We start from the raw sequence: 8,594 nt of genomic DNA, 5'->3' as shown, positions 1-8,594 counted from the left end.
CGGGGTGGGGCCGGGGGCAAGGAAAAAAGCCCCCCCCCCACCAGCATCACGCAGCCGCTGCCAACGCCCCCTGCTCTTCTCCCGTAGCGGGGGCCAATCTCGCGAGAGCCACTTCGCCACCGTGGGCCGGCCTGCCGGGTTCCGTCACTGCGCATGCGGGAAGGTCCCAGCGCCATCGGCCGAAGAGGGGCTCTGTGCGCAGGCGCGGTGGGTAGGGCGGGGCCCGGGCCAGTCAAGTGTGAGGGCAGATCTCGCGTCTTATACTTGACTTCGCCATGGCCCGGCTAGCTCTGCCTTCCTGAGGTGAATCCGGAGAGGTTCAGGGTGGTTGTTTGTGGGGCGCTTGCCCTGAACCTTTGTAGACTCCAGGCTTACCTGAGGAACTGCCAGCTCTGTGGTTTCTTTCGTGGTTTGACTAGAGGAGAAACCACAGAGCAGTGATTTTCCATTGCCAAGAATTCAGAAAGACACCAGCGGGGCAGGATGTTTTGGCAGTGGCTGGTATCTCCCGGTTTCCCTTGCGAATCGTGTGCAGGTGGTCGTACCTACACACAGGGCTCACATTGCAGCGCCCTTGAAAGGAGCTGGTGGCAGCCTGGCTGAGCAGTATTGTCCTTTCAGGGATCGGGCGGCCAGAACTTCAACCAGCACTTGAGGATTTATACCCTGATGTAACAATGCTTCCTCTTTTGTTTTCGATTCCTTTTATGTCCTTGCACTTCACTTGCTTGTTTGCCTGCCACTGAACGCTGAATTGATGTGCTTCAGGAAAACCCAAGTATGCTGCATTAACTGGGTCCCTCCTATCTGCTTTTTGACCCCCACAGCAAACTCTAACAGACTTGAGACCCAGCATTTTCTGTTACAAGAACCATGCTGTGTCTTCTCCAGTGTGTCATGTTTATCTGAGGGACCACTAATTCTATTTTCCGTGTATGGTAGATTCTGCCACTTGGCTGAGAACACAAGTTAGATGCTCTTCTGTGGTTCCCTGGATCACTGGAGGCCCTTTTTCAAGGTTAATGGATGCGTCTACACATCTCTGTACAATGCCGTGCTTTTGTACTGCCTTTTGGAAGTACTAAAGCACAGCGCAGTAACCACCCATACTGCACCGTAAGCATGGTGCATGGTTAGTTTTTGCCGCTATGTTGCCGTAGCAGTGCACAAAAATAGAGGAGCGCATTGGTATGTCGATGTAGCTGCTGACCATGTGTAAACCCGTGTGATCACCACATCATTGTAGCAGGCAGTATGGCGACATAGCACATGGCTACAGTGATGCTGGGTGATGTGTAGACATGCCCAATGTTATGTTGGTTTGCCTCCAGCCCCAGCTGGCACTGAGACTGCTTTGAGGAATAAGTTGCATCCTTTTGCTAAAAGGTCTGTAATTTCATATTTGACTTTCTTAAAAACTCTTGGATGACTAACATCAGGTCTCGGAGACTTGCTACTGTTCAGTTCATCATTTTGCTTCAAAATGTCATCTATCGATTTGAACCGGTTCTTCATATGCATCCAGTAAGAAGAATGGATCTGGTGTGGGAATCTCCCCAGTGGCCTCTGTAGCAAGGTCAGAAAAACTATTACATTTAAATTCATACCATAGGGTTACCAGCATTGAAACAGCCTCTTTGGCTGCTTCATATTCTTAACGTGAGTCCCTGCTCCATTCTTCCACCCCATCTCTTAAAAGCAGTAATTATTCTCAAACAGGAGAAACAAACCTGCCAATCCCTATCATTCACAACTATGACAGCCTATGAAAGTAACTTAAAACATTCTGGATGTCAAAATGTGAGCAGGGAGAAAAGGCTACCTGTACAAATGTATCCTGTGTTCAAATCTATCCTGTTTTGTGCGCAGCAGTTTTTGTCTGCTCCTTTGTCTCAAGCCAATCACAAATATGGTATACAGGAGACCCTCACCATTCGCAGGGGATACATAGATTCATAGATTATAGAATCGGAAGGGACCCAATGGATCATCGTGTCTGACCCCCTGCCCCTGGCAGGAAAGAGGACCAAGGTCATACGACCCCAGCTAGGTGTTTGCCAAGCCTCCTCTTGAAGACCTCCAAGATAGGTGATAGGACCACCTCTCTTTGAAGCCCATTCCAGATTCTGGCCACCCTTATTGTAAAAAATGTCTTCCTATTGTCTAACCAATATCTACCCTCCACTAGTTTGCACCCATTATTCCTAGTTACTCCCTGGGGTGGACTGGTAAACAGTGCATCCCCAATTCCCTGCTGTCCTCCCCTGATAAATTTATAGGTGGCTACAAGGTCACCCCTCAGCCATCTTTTGTATAGGCTGAAGAGATCCAGATCTCTCAACCTCTCCTCACAGGGTCTTTCATGGAGACCATTAATCATGCAAGTGGCCCTCCTCTGAACCCTCTCCAGATTCTCCATGTCCTTCTTGAAGTGCGGTGCCCAAAACTGGACACAGTACTCCAACTGCAGCCTGACCAATGCCGCACAGAGGGGGAGCATCCCTCCCTCGACCTGTTGGTCATGCATCTGGTAATACACGACAAGGTGCGATTGGCTTTGTTGATAGCCTCATTACACTGCCGGCTCATGTTCATCTTGGAGTCAACTATGACTCCAAGATCTCTCTCAGCCTCTTTGCTGTTGAGGAGGACATCCCCCAACCTGTAGGTGTGCTGAGGATTCCTCCTTCCTAGGTGGAGTACCTTACATTTATCTTGGTTGAATTGCATCTTATTACATTCAGCCCATTGATCTAACCTGTCCAGGTCGGCCCTGTAACTGCTCCCTGCCCTCTGGTGTATTCACTTTGCCCCATAATTTGGTATCATCCGCGAACTTGGAGAGGGTGCTTACCATACCCTCGTCCAAATCGCTGATGAAGATATTAGATGTCGGGATACCTCCTTTGTGAAGGTCCCAGGGTTCACAGTGGAACGGGGTGGCAATTGGAGACACGAACGAACAGGTTGGGATTAGTGGTGGCGGAGTTCTGAGCGGCACAGAGGCATGTGGTTTCAAAATAACAGATGGTTTATTCACTTATGCTTTTCGAGGCGTAGGCACAGTAATTCTTCTGTTACAGTAGTGAGTGCAATGGCACGAACAAGCAACAACACAGGGGTCCGTTGGTCCTCAGGGTTCTCAAGCCAAGCCCTTGCTATCTAACCCAGAGGCTAGGGGCAGCTGCCTGGCTCAATAGTCCTAGGACTGGTCAACGGCTCATAAAAGGAATGAATGAACACACAGTAAACAAAACTGTAACCTGCTGAGGATAGCAAGACGTGACGCCAATCGGATGGTTGGAGTGGTCATGAAGATAGCCGGAGTCTGGAACCGAAGTAAGATGTAACGAAGACGGGATCGAGGTGTGCAGAGTCGAGCCAAACCGTGGTCAAGAAACAAAGCCAAAGTCAATTAATGCCAAGTAAGTAAGAAGCAGCGGGAACTGTCACAGGCCGAAGTCGAAATCACAATCAAAATAGTTCATAAACCAGAGAATCGATATCACGAATGAACAGTACAATCAAGAGTGAAGACGCAGCAAAACAGCCAGAGTCCTCACAGGAGGAGACCGACAGGCCGAGAAGCCCTACTGAGAGACAGATTCTGAGACCAGGCTCTGTCATCAGTTCAAGCAGATCTCCCCCAAGGGAGGGGCTCACTAACCTTTTTAAAGCAGTCCCTTGGCCAATTAGGTTGCTTGGCAGACAGAATTTTCTAGACGAATTACCTCATACCAGAGAACTAATGAGCATGCGCTGCAGCAGGCCCTCTGTATCAACTGAGCCTGCATGGAACCAAAAGTAGGTTAGGCTTGAGTGACAGGTCTGCAGGTCGCACAGAGGACACATGCTAGGCCTGTTTCCATGGCGCATGCTTATCACAGCCAATTCATTTCTCCACTCCTGTATTGCCAGCATACACGTGAAGTTTTCCACGACATTAAATAACACCAACCCAAGGACCGAACCCTGCAGAACCCCACTGCCCACCTCCTTCCAAGCCGAGAATGACTCATCCACCACCACTCTCTGGGTGCGGTCCCTAAGCCAGTTAGCCACCCACTTGACTGTGTAGGCATCCACTCCACAGCCCGTTAGTTTCCCTATGAGAATAGGATTCAAAACTCTGTTGAAGGCCTTACTAAAATCCAGGCAGATGACATCGGCCTCTGCTCCTGTGTCGAGGCGTTCCAGAGATTCCCGCGAATGATGAAAGCTGCAAATATGTCATGAATGGCGCGTGCCCCGGAGGCTGGGAGGGCAAGGCTGTGCTGGCGGCAGTGGGAACCCAACACTGGTAAGTGCGAAGCTCCCACAGACACGGCCAGCGCTGTAAGTGTCATCACACTGCCAGTGGGAAGAGAGCATGGGTTGGTGCAGCACCGCGAATATTCAAAACTGAATGCGAAACCCGCAAATAGCCAGGGTTTCCTGTACAAGCTTGGTAAATCATGAAAATGACTAACTGTTCCCTTGTGAATTTTTGACCAGAGTGGTGGCATTTAGCAAACTACCAAATGACACAAAATGTTCCAAAACACAATATCATTTTTTTTTTTTTTACTTTTACATACATTTTCCATTAGTAGACCTTGCTGGAAATTGAAGATTCGTTTCTATTAATACTTCACAAAGATTATGCCAGGAAAAGAGTTATAGTATCATTTAAAATAATCCTTTGACTGTTTGGTAACTAAAATGGTATTTTAAAAAATATTTAAAAATTTTATAATAGTCTTGAATTTAATTACAGTAATAAGTTAATATTCATGTTTACTATTAAACTTGCACATAGACAATGGTGAACTGTTCCTATTGTGTTGTCCTTTTCGTACATTGAACATTACTGAGTCATTCATTAACATGGGCAAACTCATTTCTGACATGACATACAAGCAGCTTTGAAAGAAACTGGCATTTTAATTGGTATATTTACTCTTCATTAACAATACAGTTAAATATTACTCCTACTATTCCTTTAGACTCTGCTAATCATCTACATGTACCTAGCAAGGCTCTCCTCCCTTTTCAGCTTTTTATAACACTCATTTTTGGCGAATAAATTTCATCTTCTTCTTGCAGTACCACAGTACGCAGCCTCAAATAAGGAGGTAGTGAAACTGAAGTCTATCTCCAATCTGTGTTTCTCACCCTAGGTAAGCTGCCCAACATGCTCCTATGCCCAGAGAGTTTGGGTTGTAATTGCACTGGGTGAAATACAGGCCTCACTGAAGACAACACTAAAACTCCTAGTGACTTTCAGACTCACAAATTTCAGTCATTGCCACTTGTACCACATAATTACCTTGTTAACCCCTTCCCACTTGTTGTAAGTACAAAAAAGCTAAAATATAGCTGGGAAACAATGTTCAGTTGCAGATAAAGATTTATTGGAGCTCCAAGCAAGCAGAAAACTGGAGGCCCCCCACACCCCAGCAGGGACTCCAGAGAGGGAAGAGACCCCCTTGCCGAGTGGGGCAAGGGCAAATGTGGGCCAGCTACTGTGGGGTCAGGGACCTCTGCCCTGCTGCCTTTGCCCCGAGGACCCCACACCTTCTGCCTGCCTGGCAGTGTGAGGCACAACTTGCTGCCCCCACTGCTGCTGGGCAGGCAGTGGGTGCGCAGCTGGTACAGGCCCCTGTGGCAAAGGCAGCAAAGCTGAGAGCAGCCCGCATCCACCCCATGCACAAATATGTGGGGGCACGTGCCTCCACTAGGGGGTGCACGCAGTGGCAGGGAGCATCCAGGGTCCCTGTTTGGCAGGGGCCCCTGGGCTCATATGTTAATCTGCCTGTGACGATGTTTATATCTAAAGTATGGGCTGCTTGAATAGACAGATACGGATTTTTAATAGGATGCTTCAAAATAGGCAGAAGGGAGGATGATTTACACTTTCTATATAGGCACTAAACCAGAGATGCATAAGCTTTCATAAGCAGCAGCTTCCTTCATTAGATACTATGAAAGGACTGCATCTCATTTATTTCTTATTCACTTATTCATTAAGTATCTCTGATTTAGTTAGTTTCTAATGTATACATATACTTAGCCCTCTGCCTGACTTCAGGACTAACTAGCTCTCTCAGAATACTCAACCATTTTGTGAAATATTTTTCTTTTTTGAGACACAGCAAGAAGATTGCTGCGTGCATTTTATTCTCTACACAGCTTTGTAAGTCTTTAGCCTGTGGGTTAGGATGACATTTGCTGCTTGTATTGCTTTCACTCAATGTGAGCTGTTTTATAACAAATCATGTTGACACACTTAGTATTTTACACAGGCAACATTATTTTTATACATCAGTGATCCCATATACTTTTTCCTTGGTACAGGGTCAAGGTGAGGTGTTTCTGCATTAGATTTTCTTTAAGAAGATGTTAGTCACAGTGCTACAAGATTTACTCAAGTTTTATTCTGCTTCCATTTCATCAGGTTAGAGTGTCTTCATCTAATCTTGTGGGTGTTTTTGAGGGAAGATGTCTCTGCTGTAAAATTCCCTTGAGACTTAACAAAAAACAATTATTAAAAGCTCTTCAAATTTCCTCTCTTGTTTATCCATTTACATTTATTTTCACAGTGTGAGGTTAAAGCTTTACCCGCCACTGAAGAAAACCACTACTGAAAGGGCTGCAAGATGAAGCGCTAGTCCTTGTGTCATTTCTTTTTTTAATCTTGTATTGACAACATTTACCCTGTTCATTAATAACTTAGAAGGTGGGACAGCAATGTCTATATTTACTGCTAATGCTTCTAAGAATAAGCTTGGTTTGTACTGACCTGTTTACTGACTGATAGATGCAAGTACTAATTCCCAGGTTGATAGACACATCTAGAAGACACCCCATTCCCATCTTCCCAATAACCTCTTTCTATTCTTGAATTCAGGACCTAGCGATAGAGCCTTCAGGAACAGGGAAAAGGGAAAGAGAAAGGCCAACTATTGGGCAGAGTAGATGACTTGGGAGTAATGATGCATGTTTTAGGGTTTCCGCAGAAGAAAGAAGGAAAAGTAATTGATAAATAATATTTCACAATGAATACTTTAATAGTAAATTACTTTAATTTGAGGTAGCCCAGCATGTATATAGAGCCTAAGGAGATGAATTAAACTAGAACTACAGTCAGAAGAGCTTTTTCAGGACCAGACATGACCTTCTATAGTCATCTCCAGATCTTCACCCAAAGCAATAATCAATAACAACCATGTCCACTTGGAGCTGAGGTTCCAGCTCTTGACCTGGCCTGGGAGTTGAGACTAGGGAGAGCCCACTGGCTGCCTGTCCAGCCCAGCCCAAAGGATGGTGGTGCGATGGAACATGCTATTGGCTCGTGGGCTTGCTGCTTTTTTGCGGGCTCAGCCAGGAGTCTGCCACCTGGGAAGCATGCCAGCAGTCACCACCTCAGTGAATATGGGGCTAAAATGGGTCCCTGCTACACTGCTCCATGACAGTATGTGAGTGGTGGTTCTCAGTAATGGATCTATCACAGATCCCTTTGAGGTTAAAATGGGAGTTAAGCAAGGCTGCATCATTGCTCCAACACTCTTCTCAATATTCCTTGCTGCAATGTTACAACTAACAGCTAACAAGCTTCCAGCTGGAGTGGAGCTAAACTACCAAATGGATAGTACGCTGTTTAAGCTCAGCTGACTCCGAGTCAAAACAAAGACCACCCAGACCACAATCATTGAGCTCCAGTATGCTGATGATGCTGTAATGTGTGCTTACTTGGGAGCAGACCTTCGGGCAATCATCCATGTCTTTGCTGAAGCATACAAGAAAATGGGACTGATGCTTAATATTCGGAAGACTAAGGTCCTCCACCAAGTTCCTAATGAACAGTCCCCAGCTCCAGTAATCCAGATCCACAGTGAGACTTGTTGAATGTTGAGTACTTCCTGTACCTTGGAAGCCATCTCTCATGAAAGGCCGACATCGACAATGAAATCCAACATCACCTCAAGTGTACAAGCACAGCCCTTAGACACCTGAAAAACAGGTGTTCAAAGATTGCGACATCAGATCTGAAACTGAGCTCATGATTTATCAGGCCTTTGTGGTCCCCACCTTGCTGTATGGAGCTGAAACAGGGACAATGTACAGAAGATGTTGCAAGTTGTTGGAGAAGTGCCATCAATGCTGCCTGCAGAAGATCCTCTAAATCTAGTGGGAAGAGAGATGCACCAATGTTAGTGTCCTTCTGCAAGCAAACACCATGAATATTGAGGCAATGATCATCCAGCATCAACTTTGTTGGGCCGTGTATGTCATTGAGATGTTTCATTGCAGACTCCCAAAACAAGATTTTATTCTCCCAGCTCAGCCAAGGCATACGCTCAAGAGGAAGGCAGAGAAAATGCTTCAGAGATGTCCTCAAGGCCAATTTAAAAAAATGCAACATCAATGCCAACTCATGGGAGACTGTTGCCAAGGACCTCCCCAAATGGAGGAAGAGTCTGCTGCAGAGATCTCAGTACTTTGAAACCTCCCGACATAACAGGAGATGGAAAATCAGAAACAGCGTGCCGTGGACCAAATCAAGAATAAGACAATCGTGGAAGACAATCATCCTCGACTGCAAATGACTGCCG

This window comes from Gavialis gangeticus, unplaced genomic scaffold, assembly GCF_001723915.1.
Source record: "Gavialis gangeticus isolate Ggan-Ray unplaced genomic scaffold, GavGan_comp1, whole genome shotgun sequence".
Lineage (NCBI taxonomy): Eukaryota > Metazoa > Chordata > Crocodylia > Gavialidae > Gavialis > Gavialis gangeticus.
This window is presented reverse-complemented; position numbering follows the sequence as displayed.